This window comes from Pholcus phalangioides, unplaced genomic scaffold (genome assembly GCF_987345545.1).
Source record: "Pholcus phalangioides strain wild (caught in Gottingen) unplaced genomic scaffold, Ppha-v1.0 ptg000017l_1, whole genome shotgun sequence".
Lineage (NCBI taxonomy): Eukaryota > Metazoa > Arthropoda > Arachnida > Araneae > Pholcidae > Pholcus > Pholcus phalangioides.
In genome coordinates this window covers 34140281-34161053 of record NW_028301610.1, presented here as the reverse complement: position 1 = coordinate 34161053, position 20773 = coordinate 34140281, and the positions used below count along the sequence as shown (strand labels likewise).

Here is a 20773-nt window from a genome sequence, read left to right as displayed (position 1 = left end):
CAAATATTTCCCATTCCAGTTGAAAGTAATTTCTTTTAGGAAAATTTCAGCCCCCCCCCCCACCCTAAATTTTTTGGACTGGTATGACTGCACCTTTTTCACCTGCCCAAGTCCAGGCTCGAGTCTATAAGCATAGTTAGTGAGTCTGGCCTCAAACTATAATGTTTGGTCTGATTAACCCTCATGCCTTTTAATGATTTTGTTTCAACAGAGATGATTAATATACCCATTATTCGTATGAATATAACTCGTTTTAAAGTTCAAAGTGTTTTGAAATTGGATATATTTCCCCTTTGAAAAAACTAGAATCAGGTGATTTATTCGTAAAACTGTGGTATGCTGTTTTATTGATGTTCTTTATAAACTGTAATGAAAATACACTCAAATTTATAGGTTGTGCCATCAATTTCTGCAATCGCACCACCTGTGCCTGGTTCAGCAACTGCTGGAGATCCTGAAATTATAGATCTGCGAATGTAAGTTCCGAACATTAGACAAAAACGTTTACAAGATATACGGAAGACTGGATGTTGTGAAGATATTTAATAATAAATATCTTCACAACATCCAGTCTTTCGTATATCTTGTATTAACAAGTGAAGAGCGACATTCATGTCAAAAACTTTTAGTTGCATTATTGGTTTTTATTTTCATGTGTAATGTATACTCACCTTTTGTCATAGCCCGTCTCAAAATTGCTCACTAAATGAATAGAAGCTGCCTGTGTGAGTGTTAATTAGTCATTTATAGAATAGCTATGCTATATGTCATACAGCATAAGGCAAAATATTCTTAAGGCGCGTATACACTAGCGCGCGGATCATGCAATGAAAGCATTCGCAATTGGTTGTTCAGTAATTTGTACGGTGTTGTGAACGATTCTTGAACTGTTTTTACTGGACCAACTTGGAATCGGTTTTTTCAACGAACACAAAGGAAAGAAAGGAACACAAAGGGAGTGTATATATCAGTGAATATTGCACTTAAAAACGTGAAATTTTTTTTTGTTGGTATCAAGAGAGACAGAGCAACAACTTTCCAACTAGGTTTTGGGGCAAACGGGACTGTATGAAAAGTTAATTTCTTTATTTTTTATGTTTACCACCCCATCAAGCAAATTTTATAATTTTAAGTAACTGCACGTCATTTGAAAACTTTTTGTAATTCAAAGTATATTTCTAAAGTCAACGTGGTTACAGAGATATCCGCTGTGCAAACAATTTGGGCCAGCCTGTAAATGCAACAGCGAGCAGTGTGTTAGTCCCATAATCAAGTCGTAGAGCACTAATTATACATCCTGCTAAAGTTGTCTATGAATTCGTGAAAAAATGTGCAATATGTTGTGCCTTATATCATTTTAAAAAGTTATTTATTATTTATTGCTGAAAATATTTGTGATTCAAGTACAAAAATATGGCACAACATCATAACGTTCCTGTAAAACTTTCATTGTTCACTGCGAGCCATGCAGGATGTATTCATTTTCATGACATTTCCTTTCAGGTCCTCACCCGGAACGAAGATATATCGTGTCAAATCGTTCCGGGTGTGTTCATTGAAGACAGGCAGCACAGACTCCTCAGTGAAACAAGCGATCTTCACGGTGCATCCTCATCAGGTTGATTTGCCTTACAAAACACTAAAAGGTGAGTTGAATTTGTTTAATATCAAATTGATTTATCATCTTGGTGCATATAACACCAATTTGTGTGAATTTTTCGAGGTCAATAAGACCAACTACATAGAAATATGAAGATTCCATGTTTCACGATGAAAGCTATTCGTTCTAAATGTACAGTGTGGGATCCTGCTTAAAACATTTTCCTTTTTAAAAGTCTTATATCCAGAGAGTTTCGATTTTTTTCTCCCATATAAAAACCACTTAGAAGATTTCCCGCATAATATGCCTGTCATGATAAAAGTGATAAATCCGTTTCTGATTATCATGTGATTTCAGACCATTTTGTTAAGTTTGGTGCATGCATATATGTATATTGCAAATTTGTCTCATTCCGGTGATTATGAATAATTCCCTGCTCATATTGGTAAATGTATTAAATCATCAATACTGTGATTATGTACAATCTCGGACCATTTTGGGAAGTTTGGTTCATATACAGTGGAACCCCATTTATACAACGTTCAAGAGCTTGGGTCAAAACGACGTATTAATATGAAAATCACATAACTGAAAATTTTTTACAAAATGCTTTTGCCCCGTAGATATCAAAGAAAATATTGCAATAATTCAATGGTTTATATTGCATTATAAATGTTGTTATATAAAAAGCATACTTCAGCAAAAAAAAAAAAACCCACAAAAATCAAATTTTTAAAATAATCATAAATTATGTAACGGACTATAATTTACATAACATTACCATTACTTAAATCTTGAGTATAGGCGTCTCTCTCTTTACGCCAGCGTTTCTCAACCTATGGTTCGTGGACCAGAGGTGGTCCATAGTGGCATAGGTGGTCCGCAGGCAGACTTAATGATTCAATTCTAACTGAATGAAAAATTATTCAACTGTTGTAATTGGTATTTGTAATACCAATATGAATTCAAATACACTGGTGAAATAAATTAAGAGAATTTGCATATTTTATATAATTTCATGAAAAGAACTGAACTGAATGTAAAACCACTGCTTCTAGACAAAAATGCAAATCTTGTACGTCAAATACGTAAGCGTACACGTGTGTGTAGGTGGAGCCAGTAGAGAAACAGGGTGCCCGAGTGGCATGGTGGTAAGATGCTCGTCTACCATCGTGCAGGTTGTTGTCAGGGTCCCGGGTTCGAATCCAAGGGAGGATATAAATAAGATATTTTCCCTAACGAACTCGAGGCAACCACCGATAGACAACGCCTTCACTTCCAACCCATCTCACTAATGGCAGTAAATTGCAATATAGCGATATAGCCAGAGTTGGTGTTTAATGAAGTAGTAGAGAAAGAGGCTTTATAAGCGCGCGTAAGTTAAGACGCATTTCGTTCGCTAGCACACCTCGGCGAATTTTATGGTGTTATTTTGCAGCAATCCGTTAATTTCAAATGGTAACAGTAAAAATGAGTAACCACCAACGTTTAGATGATGGAATGAGGCGGGGCGAATTGAGGGGAGGCTAGAAGCAGGCCAATCTCAAGTCCAGATTTGTAGAGAGTTCAATTTAACGCCCAGCGTCGTGTGTAACTTATGGAAACAATTCCAGGATACCGGATCCATCGAGAGAAAGCCTGGGAAAGGTCGTCCAAGAGCCACGACGGCCAGAGAAGATCGCCATTTGTCGATTATAGCGAGGCGTAACAGGAGTGTTACAGCTCTCTCGTGACTTGTATGCAGCCACAGGAACCCGTGTATCAAGGGTGACTGTTTCCAAAAGACCTCATGAGAGAGGGTTGTTTGCAAGAAGACCTGCTGTTTGCGTCCCGCTCACTTCTACGGACAGGAGAATCCGTTTATCATGGTGCAGAGAGCTTAGAGATTGGAGTATGGATCAATGGGTGACCGTTCTCTTCACTGATGAGTTCCGGTTCAGCCTAAGCACCGATTCTCGCCGTACGTTCATATGGAGAGAACCAGGGACCCGCTACCTACCCTCCAATGTCCGCGAAATCGACCATTATGGCGGAGGAGGTTTAATGGTCAGGCATCATGTTGGATGGCCGCACACCTCTCCATGTCTTTGAAAGAGGCACTGTGACTGGTGTGAGGTATAGGGATGAGGTCTTGGAGCCCTATGTTCGCCTTTTTAGGGGTGAGTTCATTTTAATGGACGATAACGCGAGGCCACATAGAGCTCTTCTGCTCGACGATTTTCTAGAGAGTGAGGATATTCGCCGGATGGATTGGCCAGCCAGATCTCCAGACCTTAACCCTATAGAGCATGTCTGGGACGCTCTGGGGAGGGCAATTGCAACTCGCAACCCCCCCCCCTCTGGGAACCATCCAGGGAATGAAAACAGCGTTGCTGAACGAGTGGGACCAACTGCCACAGGAAATGATGAACTGCCTTATTTCAAGTATGAAATCGCGCTGCGAGACCTGTATATCTGTAAGAGGGGACCATACCCCCATTAACCCATTTTTTTGTTTATTCTGCAACCGCTGTTTCATACCTTCCGACTCCAACGAGAGTTACGCACGATCATGCGTGTGTATTACAATTATTGAATGGTTATTTGTTTTGTATTGTATCAATGTATGTACATATCAAATTTCATTAAAATCGGTGCAGTAGTTCTAGAGATAATCGACCAAGTCTGCAAATTCTCTTAATTTCTTACACCAGTGTAAAAATTCTACATCCATACTTAGGTTCACCATACCTCATCAAGTTAAATGCAAGAAATCGCGATCCTAAATAAGGGATATTTTGTGGAACACGAGGAGTTGTTTCTGTAGGACCCAAATAAAAAAAAATAAGGAATATCACAAATTGTAGCCAAAAAAATTTACGACAAATTTTCTAATTACTGCTAAAATGGATGAAGAAGGGCGCAGGGGAAATAAATGGCTGAAACAAATCGCAGTAAAGAAACATTATTCGACGAAAATAAAACATTCAAATGACAGGATGACCTAATTTCATTGAGAAAAGGGGTACTGGGAACTCTTAAATACGGGACGTCACCAATTGTCATCAAAAACGTTGCCATAAGTCGGCAAAATTCCCAATTGTAGTTAAAATCGTTGAAAAATACAAAAAAAAACGAACCTGACAAATATGCGAGATGAAAATTCTTATACATAGACATAATTGTCATAATAAGTTATGAAAACGCTGTTCATTTACAATTTTAGAAAAAATTACAAATTCAAATAAACATCGTTGGAAAAACAGGACAAATGTATAAAAAAAATCCGAAACAAATAAAAATAAGGGACAAAAGTGGTTCGTCGAATTGTTTCGGACATTTTACTGGTCCAGGAAGGTTGAGAAACGCTGCTTTGCGCGATTAACTGGTTCCTAAAATAGTCTGTTAAGACGAAATCGTGCACAATTTTCTTCAGAAGGATTAAAAAAATTGAACCCAACAGCAAAAAAAAATTTTTTTCAACGAATTAGTTATTCAAACTTATGAATAAATCCCGTGAATTTAGGAAATATGAATGAAAAAATTAATACTTTTCTGTCTTCACTACTTCTGATTGATTGTAGTGAGCGCGGATGTTTTATGTAATATGTGTTGTATATGTGTATGTAATATGAGTGCATCCATTTTTTTTGTGTGTGTGTATTATGTTTGTATTTGTGTAACACATGTCTAGTGTTATATGGTATATTTAGATTAACTCTTAGTGCATTAATTTTACCATTACCAAATTTAAATAGAGGAATGCCGTGATAAGAGGGGCAAAGGGGTGAATAACCACCCAGGTTCTTTTATAGTTTCCGAGATTATATTATTACCAAAAATGAAAAAGAAAAGCTATCTCAACAAATGACAGGATACAGTGAATCAAGCAAGACAACATTTCAATTATTAAGAATTTAATTTTTAAAAAATGAAACATTGGCTCTAGGGGCCCCTTATGGAACGAATAATATGAATATTACAAAGAGATATTAATTGCTGTACATGGACACACCGCGAACGGCGGCATCCCTGAGCGAAAAACCCAGGATTTTTGGGCATTATCGTCAGATGACGGAGCCAACAAAAATTGGAGGGGGGGTATCCTAAAGATAGGTAAATTTAGGGTACTTTACCGAACTGTCCCTCGGAGGATGAAGACCTCAGCTCCTTCTCGGGTGGAATGCGAATTGTCTCAGGAAGACGGAAGGCTGGTGTCACTCACTGGAGCGGTACGGACGGATCCAAGGTGGTAGCTGACAGGTCGCTCATAGATGAAGTGCCGACTTTTCCGTCTTCACTGGTGACATCTAGAAACTAGAGCTCGGCACTGATTGTTGATCCATGCTGATGTCCCGGTGGCTGGCTGATACCGTTCGTCGGGATGTGTCGCTCTTTTCAGTCGTTTACTGGTAATGTCTGGAACTGGAGCTCGGCATCTTGGCAGGTAGTAAGGCCACGGCCCTGTCACTGACCCATGGCGATACCGGCTGTCGCAACTTCCTCCCGGATGGTTGAGGGAGGGGAGCTTTTCTTCAGTCGTGGACAGGAGGATTGTCCGGACTTACGGGGGAGTAGGTGGAGAGGGGGCCACGCAGCTTCAGGAGTGCACGTCCTACCTCAACGTCTAAAGTCTCGTGTAACGTCTCGGCTTTTTACGTCTCAAACGTAAAAAGCCTCGTCTTCGTCAACTCTTCTCTGGACCTTCAACTTTCCGGCCTTCCGATTGGAGGCGGAGGGGTCACCAGATAGCCACGTCATGTCCTCTCGATGAAAACGCGCGAAAATGGTGACTCACCCCTGGGGGGGGGGGGGAGGAGGAGGAGGGACTAGGGAAGGGAGAGCAAGCAAAGTTTCATGTCGAAACACGATCATGATAGAAATCTGGAATTTGATGAAATTTGAATTTCTGCTGAAATTATGAGTTGCGAGTTCTGAGATCTTGAATTCGATTTCTTGATTTTATTCCCCGTCGAACGAGACCAATCGCTGCGTCGATGAACAGAGTTAAGTGGGACAAAAGAGGGATTTAATTTTCTTACGTGTTAATCACTGGGGGGTTCCTAATTAATGCAATCAATTAGTGTGCGAGGTGTTTCAGGTGGGGGTCACATACTTGATGATATGGGAAAATTCAGGTGTGACGTGAGGATTTGACAATTTCAAAATATATAAAAAATAATACAATTTTCAGCCTCGCTGAAACATATAATAATTAATAAGAGTAATTAGTGACTGCGTAGTGTTTGTTTTTACGTGTGGGCCACATATGAATAGGGAGTATTTACGTGTGTGTGTGTGTGTGTGTATATATGAATAATGAGTATAATAAATAATAATCACAAAAATAATAACACACCTTCCATTTTTCTCATTCTCCATAACACTAGATTTGTGTACTGCATGCTTGTATTCGTGTAACACATGTCTGAATTTGTGTATTACATGTTTGTATTTGTGAAAAAAAGGTATAATTTGTTTTGCGTATTGATTTCTATATCTAAGTAAAACAGATAGTGTATTCTTAAGAAGTTTTCTAAAAGAAAAAGTCAACGCTTTACATGTTTTCTATTAGCAGATCTGCGTCCTTCCAAATGATTTCAATGCACTTTTCTACCCCTCACCCCCCAGGAATAGGGTCGACCGAGGTGATAATTTCGCAAATGCACCGATATTCCGCGATTACACGATTTCAGCCAATCACGTCTCTTCTTGGTTTACGATAATTCCCACTACCTTAATATCGTACGATCTGTCGTGCTTTCGGTCACAAGGTGCCTTCGTTATGTAATTACTGGTATGTATTCTGAAAGATTAACACTGTATGCCAAACAAAATTGTTCATTTTAATTCGCGTAAGGGAAGAAATTAAAATTCCGTGGTTAATGATAGCGAATGATGAAGGTGGTAATAAATTTCGAAAAAAAAAAAATTCACTAAAAGTATATGCTTTTGCCGTTTTGTGGTGATACACATAAAAATTGTTTTTTCTGTGTTGAGCCGCACTCGGCTATACATGGGCCAACTCTCAATGGCTCTAGCGCTGTTCTGAAAGCCTTCTAATGCCAGCAACGGGTTATTATGGCTCACTGCGACCGCGCTGTCATCAGCGTAGAGGGCCGTAAGGCCCGTAGGAAAGTCGTTCATATAGTAATTATGTAGAGCCGGCCCGAGCCACGACCACCTAGATAACCTAGATAGGTTATATAGGAGGTCGTGCCCGAGCACGCTTCCCTGGGCTATTGTGGCTCATATCGGTCGTTCGCTTGATAACGTATCATTAATTTGGACCCGGAATGAACGTACTTCGAGATAATTTGTTACAAATTTTATCATGCTATGTAGCTTTACATGCTAATTAGCTTGTGCAACAGACCATTATGCCAAACTTTGTCGAAGCTTTTTGGTAAATCGTACATGGCCATTGCTACTGTGTTTGTGTTTATTTTAGCCCGTTGCAGGAATTCGATGACGCTCAGAAGCTGTGTCGAGGTTGAGTGGCCGTTCATGAAGCCGTGCTGCTCCGGAATTATAGTGGCGTGATCGTCGTTGTATTGGTGAATCCTTCGGATATAACCACTCTTTCATAAACCTTTCCTAGGGAGCTCAAAAGCAAGATGGGTCTCAAACTTGTGGCAAAGGTCAGGTCCTGGCCTGCTTTTAGAATCAGTTTAATAACTGCAAATTTTCAAATTTTGGGGAAATACTGTTTTTTTATCAAATTATTTATAAGAAAAGTCAGAAATTTAATTATATTAGGCGGAAAGGCCTCGATCGCATTGTTCGTGATTGAATCAAAGCCAGGGGCTTTGTTTTTCTTGAGTCCTTTAATATTTTTTCGGTTTCATCTGTCGGGTACAATTTGGTGAAATTTTCGAATTCCGGAGTGGTGAAATATTTCTCAACTATGAATTCTTTCCACTTGTACCATCGGAGTACTGGTGTTGAGGGAGAATAGCTCCTCGAGAGAGTCGGCAAATACCTCGGCCCTATCCTCGGCCGAAGCCATCAGTCCATTAGGTCCATGAATCGCGTCAATGGTTTCGTTTCGGGATTCACACATTTTGTAGACCTTGTAGAGAGACTCGTCTTTACAACTTGCCTCTGTGGTAAATCGTTCGTGTATGAATGATTTGATTTCGACTGAAATATATTTTTCTCTTTTTGTTATTCGGTTAGAAATTTTTTACTCCGAGTGCGCTGCCAACGCCTCCTCATCTTGTTTTTCTCCTTGATTTTGTTTTTGAGCCATTAGCGGATTGTTCCGGGGGGTGACCCGAGAAGAAATTTCAGAGTGGCTGCTCGAATTTGATCGGTAAGATATTCAACAGCAGAATCGAGGTCGTCTGATGAATCAAGTGTGCAATCCGGGAAGTTGCTCAGATTGAGTTTTATGCAGGAAATTGTCTCATTTATGATTTAATTCTGTGGGTGCTCGAGCACCCACTGCACCTCCGGCTCTGGCACCACTGGAATAAACCAGGGTCTTGATAATTTTCTCCGCCTTAAATGTTATTGGGAAATTTTTATAGTGCAATGAATACTACAATTGCAGAAAATGCTGCATTCCACACAAAGTGAAAATTTTTGTTGTACAATCAACATTGTGATTTTAACAACACAGTTAACGTATCACACATAGATGTTTATTTCGACAAAAAAGTTGCAAGTTCAAAATGTAGTTCGAAAAAGAACTATTGGGTATAATATAATGGACAAATAAATATATAATGCCAAATAAACTGCTTGCGAACTTTATAATGCCAAATAAACTGCTTGCGAACTTTATAATGCCAAATAAACTGCTTGCGAACTTTATAATGCCAAATAAACTGCTTGCGAACTTTATAATGCCAAATAAACTGCTTGCGAATTTTATAATGCCAAATTATCGTAGGCCTGAACTTGTATCCGTTCCACGAGCCGAGCCCACTTAATATTTGTCACGATCTCCATGTTGTTATCAGATCTACATACTTTGTCATCATTTCTACATTAAGTTTGCTAGGCAGCTCAGTGCCTCACTTGAGCACAATGTTGAACATGCACCCAGCTCATTACAGTCACTTTGAATGATATTGGTTGATTGCAAACACTCAAATTTATTATTATTTTATACTGCTACAACTACATATTTGGTTTAACTAGTCTTTGTGCGTGAAATAAATATAATCTTGGCACATCAAGTGTTTAAAACACAGTTAATTACCTTTGTTTCAGCTGTACGTATGCCGCTTAGGTTTGACGGCAAGAACTTGACCTGGGACGTCATTCCGAGTGAAGTTAGTCGCCACATAGTTCCAGCTCCACGAGGAGGATCTATTGAATCGCCTATGCCGTCAATCAGTACAGAACTCGTGTCGTCTCAGGTACCACGAGGTGAGTTGTGAATAAAAAGAGTACTTCTCTCAAACTGTTTAATGTTTCGAAAATCCTAGTCCCCAAAAGTTCGAGTTTCCGTATAATCAGAGGCACTGAAAATTTCCGAATTTCCTTCCTTCTTGAGTAGGGGGACCATACGTCCCGTATTTCCCAAGACAGTCCCAGTTTTATCTGACTGTCCCGACTTTTCTGCAAAAATGTCCCGGTTTTTCGCGTATTTTCAGCAAAGACAACTTGACTTTTTATTCTTCATTTTATTCTTCAAATCAGCGATCAAAATTATCTTCCCAACTCAGAAATTACGGTAATCAGAGGCGGATTTTCGGGTCACCGACATCTAAAGGGCCCCGAAAAACACAAACTTCACACTTTTTTCTAATCTAAGGGGGCCCGATATTTTCTTTTGCGCCCGGAGCCTCGACCAACTTTCCGCTACTGACGATAATCATGATTACAAATAAGGATATTCGTCTCACATATTTATCATGTTTTTTTTATTCACTGCAATTTGAAGTGGCGCTTCATTTCCCACGATTGGCAAATTTTCTGTGATTTCAGCACGAATTGCCACTTTGTTTATTTTTGGGATCATTTGCATTATAATGTATTTGGAAGCCCAATTTCCGTATTTTCCGAGCGAATATGGTCAGCCTATTCTTGAGACCCTCTTTTTCTTTTTTTCTCCCCCACCCCCCAGAACCCAACTTTCGTATTTTTTTTCCAGGAATGCTGCGTAGTACGTACATTTTGTCAGTAATATATCAATCTATCACTAGTAATAAGTACCTGGTGTCATAAAATATTAGACTCCCTTGAATGGACGTAGACAATTTTAACTTTCGAGGGGTTGCCTAGAAAGAGGAGCAAGTTTGACCGTTTTCTTTGTAATGATGGACAAGGGTTATCTATTTTGCTTAGGGGCCGTTCAAATATTACGTTATCATCGATGGGGGGAGGGGGTTTCCAATTTGCTGACTTTTGATGACAAGGGGGGGAGGGGGGTTTGGATAATGCTTACGTCATCAACAACGATTTATGAAAATATGAGGGCATCGTATTCACAGTGCGCCAAAAACGAGAAAAACCTTTCGATAGTTCGTGGGCACTTGAAGTAACATTCCCCCTCCCCCCATTGATAAGTGCCCTACAGAGCCACTTTTAGTGATCTCTAAATGCTTCGCGGATCCAATCTGAGAATGTGCCGCGGGTAACTTGAGTGATGTAGAACTGCACTGGGGAGCCACTTAAGTGCTCTAAAACTACGTCACATGTCACTCAAGGGATCTCTAAATGTGTCACGGATCGCTTACGTGTCCTGGGACTGTGTCCCGGGTCATTTAAGTGATCTGAAAATGTGCCACGGGCCGCTTAAATGTTCTGGAATTGTACCACGGGACACTTAAGCGATCTGTAAATGTGCAGCTTAGTTCATTTTTACAAAATTAGGTTTGAGGAGGGCAGGCCGCGTCAGATAACCCCCTCCCCGGGGCCACATTTTGGTCCGCGGGCCAAGGGCCTTTATGCAATTCATCATTATATGGCTTAGAGGGTGGGTCGCAATGAATTTATTAAAGATAAATTTTGAGTTCATAGCCTTCAAATAACATTGAAATAAACAGAAATTGATTATAATAACACACACATATAAAAGTATTTTCTTCCGAAATGTTAAGTAAAAAAATTTTTTGTTTGCATTAAAAAAAATAAATTTTTGATCGTCGGGGGGGGGGGGCGCACGAGCCCCCCATACCCCGCCCCCCGTGTACGTCTCTGATCCCACCAATAGGCGTTAGGATTCAGAGGGGCAGAGCTGATGACGAAATTTTGCTGACAAGGGGGGGAGGGGTCAAAAATGGCTAAAAATTTGCTTGCGTAATACTTGAACGGCCCCTTACGTAAAATCACTGACAAGGCAGTTGAAAGCTATCAGTGTTTGTTTTAAAATGAAACCAACATTCAAAGTATTTTTTATTGTTTTTTTTAATGATTCGAGTTAATCGATAATCCGAGGGGGTCTAGTCCCATCCACCACGGATGATCAAGACTCTACTGTATGGTATTGCAGTCAACGCTCGTTATAATGACCCCACGTTATAGCGACCATTCCATTACAGCGACCGGTGGGATAAGTTCCAAATGTTTTCATATAACGACTACCATATATGTTTACTTTCGATGTAACGGCCCTCCCAATAGAACGTCCGTTTTCGACGAGACGGAGGGGATCGCTATATCGAGCGTCGACTGTATATTGTTATGTTTAAAATTTGACCGATTATGTGTTTTTAATTTTCTGTACTGGTCGGTGTTATTGGGATGACTGCCAATTGGCGATGAAATCAGCCAAGCCTCCTTGTATGCAAGTGCTTTTACGACTAATAAAAAAAAATCGGCTCAAATCACTAGCTCGAATAAGACTAAGCTCGAATAAGCTATATCATGTAAAATCAGTGCTTTTATTTTCATGTCTTTACTTTTGGAATTTTTGTCATTGGTCTGTCGCTAACTATTGACGAAAGAAAACCTAGCGGAAACCTTATGTGGGAGAAGGTTACGAAAAAAAGAGGTTGCGGCTTAACTCAGGCTCAAATGGAAATGCCAGGCTACCATCGGAAGCATCGTAAATTGCACCAATGGTTTTCCGGTTAACTGACCCAGTACTGAATTTTTAGCCCTTCCAAAAATGCTTTCTTTTCCTCACTCCTTCTTTCAATGAAACGTATTTTTTCTTGCCCCTGTAAATATTCACAAAAAGTGGAAACGGTGATGGAGAAAACAGAGAAAAGACATCTCTCTCTCTCTCTCTCTCGCATAGTTGTTAAAATGTTAACTTTTTTTTATACGGACGCCCTGTGCTGAAGAAGCCAATTAAACAGTTGTTGCTCTGTCTCTCCTGATGACAACTAAAAAAATTCCACGTTTCTAAGTACAATATTCATTGAGATATTCAAATTCAAAAACGGAGGAAAGTTGGGGGCGGGGGATAAAGAGCATTAAATGCGGGTAAAACGGCTAGAGTTCAGTCAGCATCCCTCTTTTGGGGGTTTTATGCTTGATAGTCTCAACACCATAGAGGTCCGGACTAGGCCTGATTTTCTCATGGGCAAGTATTGAACTTTCCAAGATATTTGTACATTTTTTTTCACTAACTTGATTGAAGGATTTGCTTCTAGCATTTCCTTTTACTTCATGCTCATGCTTTTACTCGTGAGCATTTCCTTCTTTTTATCAATACGGCCCATTAAATCACTACAGCAAGTTAATTACTTAGAGTGGATTTTTTTTAAAAATAGTTAATTAAGGGTAAAATACACAATTTGCGTCAGGGGCGTTGGAAGTATTTTCGGCTCGCTAGTGCTCACACAGGCGTACGCAGGGAAGGGGGGGGTTCATTCGCCTCTTGAAAGACGTCAAGAATTGAAAATTTAATTGTAAAAAAAATAAAACACTGAACGAAACATAAATATATTTGTGTAGAAATACTGAATATCATGAGCGACTCGAGACAAAATTCTCACCCATGTGAAACATTGGTTCTGCATCCCTTTGGCGTAGAAACTGCGTCAGTATAGTGACCCCAAAAATTCACAGTTGTGTTTCCAGCTAGATAAAACGCATCAAAAATTATTTTTCTCCGAGAACCATTCCATCCAACATAGTTTGAATTTTTTAGACAAAACATTTTTTTATATAATTTTTTTTTCCCTTTACTTCTTATCTCACACTTATATTAAGTGCCTGGATATCTTCACAATTAGTGTCAATCGTTTTATTGTCTTCAGGTACTTGTAATTTCTTTTTTTCCCCACCAATCACCAAGCCATGTTCGTTTGGTAGACATGATCCTAAGCCTGTGATGACACTATAAAAGTTTTATGAAAGTTCTTATTTAAAGTGTTTTAGATATCAACGGTTCTCAAAGTGTGTGTCGCAGCTCCTAGGGGTGATGCTGTGAGTTTGCAACATTGGTGCATGCTTCTCTGAGCTGTAAAAAATTGGTTTTTTTCCTTAAGCTAATTCTAAAAAACCGCGGAGAAACGATGGCTAGAACAATGAGGGACCCGTGGTTAGTAAAATTTCAATAACACTTGATATTGCATATAAGTGGAATTATTATTTATTTATTTATATATATAGTTACTTCAAATAGAAGAAGGTCGAAACACTCAGAAGTCTTGCGTTTATAAACAGTCCAAAGGAAATAAACGTAACCACAATTGAACTAGCCACTGTCAAGATGTTATAAGAAAAATTATCCCCCAGTTTGGGTGATAATGACCAGTCACAAACAAGGAGACACGTTTTCCTCAAAACATTCTTGCATTCTCTTCATGCATTAACTAATTAGACGACTGAAACTAAGACTGGATCACCCCACCAATGCAGGATTTCATTTATTGTAAAACACACTTTTACCCTGAGGCAAAAAAGGAGTACCTGCCTAGACATAGGGTTTCCAAAATTTTCCGCCATTTTGAAGCCAAGGAACGGGAAATCGAATTTCCCCAGGATTTTCGGAAATTCCCGAAATCACTTATTTACAATGAAATCCCATTTATGCGACTCCCTTCGCTTTTCCGACTTTAGATTCGGCCTCAATTACTCTCCCTATACTTTTTAATATTCAAATATTTCATTTATGCGCAGCACAATTTCAATTACACGATGTTTTCACTTAGACTCGAAATCCAAATTTTGGGAAAAATCTCATTTCTCCTAATGGAATCCTAATTGTTATTTTGTAGGAACATAAATAAGTAACTAAAATAATGTTTTATGGATATTGTAGCCTCGCCTCAGAAGCCGTAGATTTTAGGGTGCTTGTCAACAGACCAGAAAACACATAAGATTCCAGTAAGTTGACGACTATTTTAAAGTAGGAATCAGTGATTTGTTTATTGTTTGTTTCTGATAATTCTGGAAATACGTTGAGCTCCGAACAGAATTCCAATATTTTATGCAAATGCAAGGCCACAATAGGCAAAATGCTCATCGAGGTAGCTGAAAAAAGATGCCCATAAAAAATATGGATGCCAATTAAAACTAAAATACAACCCAAAAGAAGAGTAATATTATCACGAAAAAATTTATTAACACTAAAATTAAGCTTAAAAACCTAATGATTAGGGTAAAATAAAATTCACTGCCCATAAAAAAAATTACGGTTGTCTTACTTAAGTATGGATAGCGTCTTTTTTTATTCATCCCCCCCCCCATTATAAGAACCGTATTTCTTTTTAAAAGTGTCAATTGCGGTACAATTCATGACTCCCGGGGGTGAGCTATTCCATTTATTCACAACCCTATTAGAGAAAAATTCCCTGCGACACCACAACCTAGAGTTGTCCCTTACTTAATCGATGCTAGTGTCCCCTTGCCCAAGCAGTTGGTTGATGGTGTATCAACTCATGTCCATCCTATCCATTCAGTTGAAAATTTCAACTACTTCAATCATATACTCCCAACATCTACGATCTTCCAATGTACACATATTCAAAATATCAAGTCTCTCTTCATAACTCAAGCCCCGTGTACCAACAAGAGCCCGCGTAGCTCTTCGCTGCACCTCCTCAACTAAGTCTATGTCCCTCTGTAGGTATGGTCTCCAAAACCTTACAGCATACTCCAGTCCATGACGAACTAAGCACTGGAAAAGGGAAAGGATCACTTTAGGAGAACGCGGAGAGACCTTTGAAAATGGATGAAAAAACTTAATGAATCAAAAGGATCAAATGAGTGAAAGGAATACTTGCATTGCCTCCTGAGCATCTTCAATCGAACTGTGTTTAAACGTTTGTATGCCCACACCCAACAGCTTTTCTAAAAGTTTTCTAAGTGGAGGTGTTTAGCCATTGAAGAACTGCCCGAATGGTTTATATCTTACAGTATCACGAATCCTCTTCTTCTTGTGACTGATAAGTAAAGCTTCCATATCAATTTTTCAACTCATGCCTGACAGCTGCGATCTTTCAAAATATCCAACACTTTTTTTGAACAGTAGAAAAGTATTTTCCTTTTTTGAAATCTGCAGGTCGAATACCAATTATGGATGTCCTGAAGTCAGTTATTTCATCAACTGGTTTGACAAACGTATCATAAACCCAAAAAATATATTTCCATATTTTTTCCACTATAGAAATGGAATCCTTTCCTTGTCTGCCCTTTCCAACCATTCCACAATCCATGGCTAAGTATTTTGTCAAATTTTTTGAGAAAACCATATCTTTTGGTTCATTTTTCTTCTCATCATGTACAGCATTCTCATTACGTCGGGATTTCGATGCATTGCGTTTAGACTGCTATGAATTTCTTCTCGGAAAAATACTATTCGATTCAATCTCTGTAAAAGCGGAGCCACCTACGAATCCCTTCCTCAGTTAATATTTATCCGCGGTTCCCCAAAATAGTCCCATTAAGAACCACTTCAAAGCCCTGAATAGACGCACATCAATATCAACAGCTCACCACGATGTCTCAGGTCTCAAAAGTGCTCTCGAGGCATCTTCGCCCCGATATAGATTAGCCATGCCCCCTGAGAGTTCTGACGCACACTTTGAGAAGCACGGGATAATGCGATCGACCCTCTCGGTGGTGTTCGAGAATACCACCTCTACACCACACTGGTCCACTGTTGTATATTGAGATCAACATATTTTTTTTTTAGTGTTCCTTATTTTTACAATTTTTATTGTAGTGGTGGATCATGGCGAAGTTATCATCACACTGTCTTCTGATGATGAAGATGAGACTTGCCCCAAAAAAGAGGAGATACTAGAATTGCCATCTGCATTTGGTAAACATGTGTTACATGTAAATAATCTGGAGTGTCTCAAGCCAGAAGGAGAATTAAATGATTTATTAATTGACTGTTTGATGGAACAAGTATACAATACCGAAATTTCCCCAACTGATCGAGAAAAAATTTTTCTATTTAGTTCGTTAACGAACTACAGCTTGTCATGTTGTTCTCCGAACAACAATGACTTGTTCAAAATCCCACCCCATTTTAACGTTAAATCGGCTGCAAAAGTTTTGTTGCACAAATACCTAGTGATCCCTATAAACTATCATAGGTATCACTGGGTATTAGTTGTAATAGAAAACTTTTCATGTCTGTTAAGTTCTTATTCATTTCCATCAAAACCTCAATTGATAATCATTGATTCTCTTGATAACCCTTCAAAAAAAGAAAGAGCGTTTGATATAGCCCAATCATTGCGCCGATACTTGGAAGACATGCTCACAAAAACTCATGCTTCTCCTGTATCATCAATAAACGAAACCAATTTGCCCCTTGTAAATAAAAATGTTCCTGCGCAAGTCAACTGCTATGACTGTGGTTTATATGTGGTGAAATATTTTACAAATTTTTTTAATTCGCCTAGCTATTTTGAAAAAGATATAGGGGTTGTTGCAAAAGATATTGCAAAAATGAGAGTCGATACCTTTAATTTAATGAAAGGTTTCCTAAGAACAAATAGTTAAACATTCATTGTAAATGCCACTGCCTGGTCAAAATAAACAGTCACTTACTCGAAAACATCCAAGATATTTTCGAGTGAGTGTTATCACACTTTGCCTCAAACTTCCATCAAGATCCTTGGTGGATCCAGGAAAAGTCGAATGACTCCTCAGACACTTCTCCAGAGCCATCTCATCCCAACACCACACGCCCCCCTCCAAATTTCAGTTCGGGAGGAAAGCATCGTTCTAGGGCAGACATCTTCAACACGTTGCTCGCGAGCACCACGGTGCTCCCTGAAGCACCCAGAGTGCTCGATGCTCGTGTCCGATTTCGTGCACGCGAGCTCTTGATCAACGTTGCAATTAAACACCTTGTACAAATTGCTTTCAAGGATTGAAACAATCCTGATTTCATGCATTCATATGTCAAACTTGGCATAAGGGTGCTCTTCTTTTGATAATGGGTACAGGCAGTGCTCGCGACTACAAAAATTTTGAAGATCTCTGTTCTAGGGCCTCTACGCACCCTGCCAAACAATTCACATTCTGTGCGCGGTAGCCCAGGTCAATAAGATACTCGCTTCCGATTTCACCAGAGCATGTTTAGAGGTGTCACGAGTTCGATACCCGATTTGCTCTTGTCAGAAACTTTCCTTACATGGAAGTACAGCAGAAACGGTGACAACATGACCGCAGAAAAAGATTGCTACCGTAGGGGGGTCGCATGTGCCCTCTACGCATGGTCTTAAATAATCAAGACCGCAACTAAATTCCTGTGGTCAGCCCTGGCAAGTGATTAAATTGCCGCATTAATCGAAAATTATGGTTAATGGGTGAATTCGCTGCTCCGTCCCCACCCTGGCCGATGAAGTACCCGGAGCACTATACCAGCTTTGCTCTCTACTGATAATATGAGGCCTGGTAAACAAGCCCCCCCCCCCCACGCTTACAGCAATGAGCGTTCCTACAGACGGGAACAATGACGCAATTGTTTGCGTGGTTTTCTCGGCTGCATGGATAGAACAAAACTCATGTCACTTTCAGTGTCGCGGCATGTGGATACTTGGTATGCCCTGTTTCCTTCTATAAATTCTTGCAGGGAATCCGATGATTCCCAAGCTCGACAATGGCTTCCTGGAGATGGTAATGTAAGAAGCACTAAATAACTGTGTGTGTGTGTGAGAGAGAGAAAGAGAAAGTACAGCTGTGTACTCAGTCACAACTCAGGTCAATCATACCTGAAAATCATCACTTGGCAAGCAAGCATGAAAAGTGACATGAAAGTGCACTATACATGCGTAACGCAAAAACCTAAAAGAGGAAAAAAAAGCGAAAAAAAAGGGAGGCACCCTGCAACGGGGTGCCAATGGAATCTTGTTGGCGAGGAAAAAAAATCTCTCCGGAATTACAACCGTTCTGGGATTAAAACCACTCTGGACGAAGCGCTGAGTGCCAGGGGACGGAAGTCGCTCTGACACTTTAGCACAAGCTCTCCATTATGAGTGAGTATATGGAGAACACCTCGCTAGGTGATGCCTCAGTGCAATCACCGATCATCACGTCGGTAAGGGACGTCCCAGGTTGACGGTCCCTCATCTGCACTTCTATAAGATTTAACTTGCCATAGTAATGAATGAAAGTTGTGTGTGGAAGTGTGAAAAAAAACTAACGCATTGAAAGTGCTTACAGTGTGTGCCGAAATATTATTCTCTCCAGTGGAAGCAGCCTGGCGAAATCCAAGACGAAAAAATATTGATAGAATGAAACAGTGTGCAGCTACCAAGGAGGAAAAATAATTGTAACACTCGTTTAACTGAAATGACTGCAGGTGCCATCTGTGATTCGCAGATGCCGCTACTTGTCTTATAACAATTTCTTCAGGATTTACATTAAGATTTTGCAAATAGTCCTTCTACTCTCGCTAATAAATTATGTCTTCCAAGCTTTGCTGGAAGTAATAAAAAATGGGAGGGGGCTACTTATACCAGCAGCCTAAATCTCCAATTACCCCAGAAAAATATGAACTGGTCCTTGAACATAGGACCAACTCATGGCCATAACTACGATTTTTGCGGCCCCCCACAACTTTAAAATTTGATAATTTTATAAGTGTTCTTTGTTTCCAAATAAAATTGCCGCTCCCCTAAATTTTGTAGCCCAAGGAATTTGCGCCCCCCCCCCTAGTTCCGGCCCTAGGCCAACTATTGTATATATATTCCCACGAAAACATTACTTATCCAGAGAATTTTAAGGAAGTTTTATATTTTCATTAAGTTATCCAATTTGTTTGCAATTCATCCACGATAAGCCATAAAAAAAATGATGCTCTAAATGAGCGTTAAAGAGAGGAGAAATTCGACTCTTTTGCAGAAAAAATTGCGACTTTTTTTGACCAGGTAGTGTAGTTTAAGTGTGCTGTATTACATTGAAATTGAATTATTTTCGGAAAATAGTAATTTCTGTGTTTGTATATAGTTGTTAATTCGTATACTTGTGATTCGTATCGTAAAAACAAACGTGGAGACAAAATTTTGATAAGTGTATTCAGAAAATCGGCAACTTTTTATATAATGGATGAAAAAATTTACCTGCTAAAACTATACTGTTTATAGTTTTGTTCTTACATGTACGTGTCTTTATGTATATTGAAAAGTATTCGCGAACACAAATCAGTATTACATTACTTTATCTCTCCTCATTGTATGTGCAAGATATATTTGATCATTTGCTTACCGCAATGAGCGCTGCTTTGGTTTTTCGATTGCATAGTTTAAACGTACAGCTGGATACTTTGTCAGAGCCACGCAAGTGTTTTGGCTCTCTCGTATAATTTTAAAAGAGCAGAAGTCAAATAGGGAATTGCAATGCTTGCACAGCAGGCGCAAACATTTTTGATTTTTTTTTTTTTTTTGACCAGGCAGTGTAGTTGAAGCATGATGATATGTATATTTATGGTGATGTACATTTGAAATTGAATTTATATGTTGAACTATGTCGTACATATCATTGAGTATACAAAATACCAAACATAAGTATTATAAAAATATACGAAGATAATTTTTGTGTTATGTATATTACATACTTTATGTGCATTTAAGAAAGTGCCAATTTTTCTCTCTTCAGTGTAGTAAAACTTTACCTGCCAAAACAACGTGTCGATAGTTTTGTTATGTGTGGAATTTGTTATGTATGTATGTGCACACTGAAATTCATGTCATTAATTATACATTATTTCGATAACTTTCCATCGATTATAATTTATATCGAACATTTTTCATGCTCTCGATTTCGTTATATTTTATTCAAGTATTATTGAATGTTTGTTATAAAAGGTTTTTTTTTTTGTCA

At 39.1% G+C, this 20773-nt stretch overlaps 1 long non-coding RNA gene across 1 annotated transcript; it reads right to left on the bottom strand.

The window, feature by feature from the left end:
• Positions 1-316: 316 nt before the first annotated feature.
• On the bottom strand, positions 317-20252 carry LOC149072943 (uncharacterized). Its single transcript, XR_016194467.1, has 3 exons — positions 20159-20252; positions 13480-13564; positions 317-454 (listed from the first exon to the last, which is right to left on the bottom strand). It is a non-coding gene; the product is annotated as an uncharacterized LOC149072943 (long non-coding RNA).
• Positions 20253-20773: the final 521 nt, after the last annotated feature.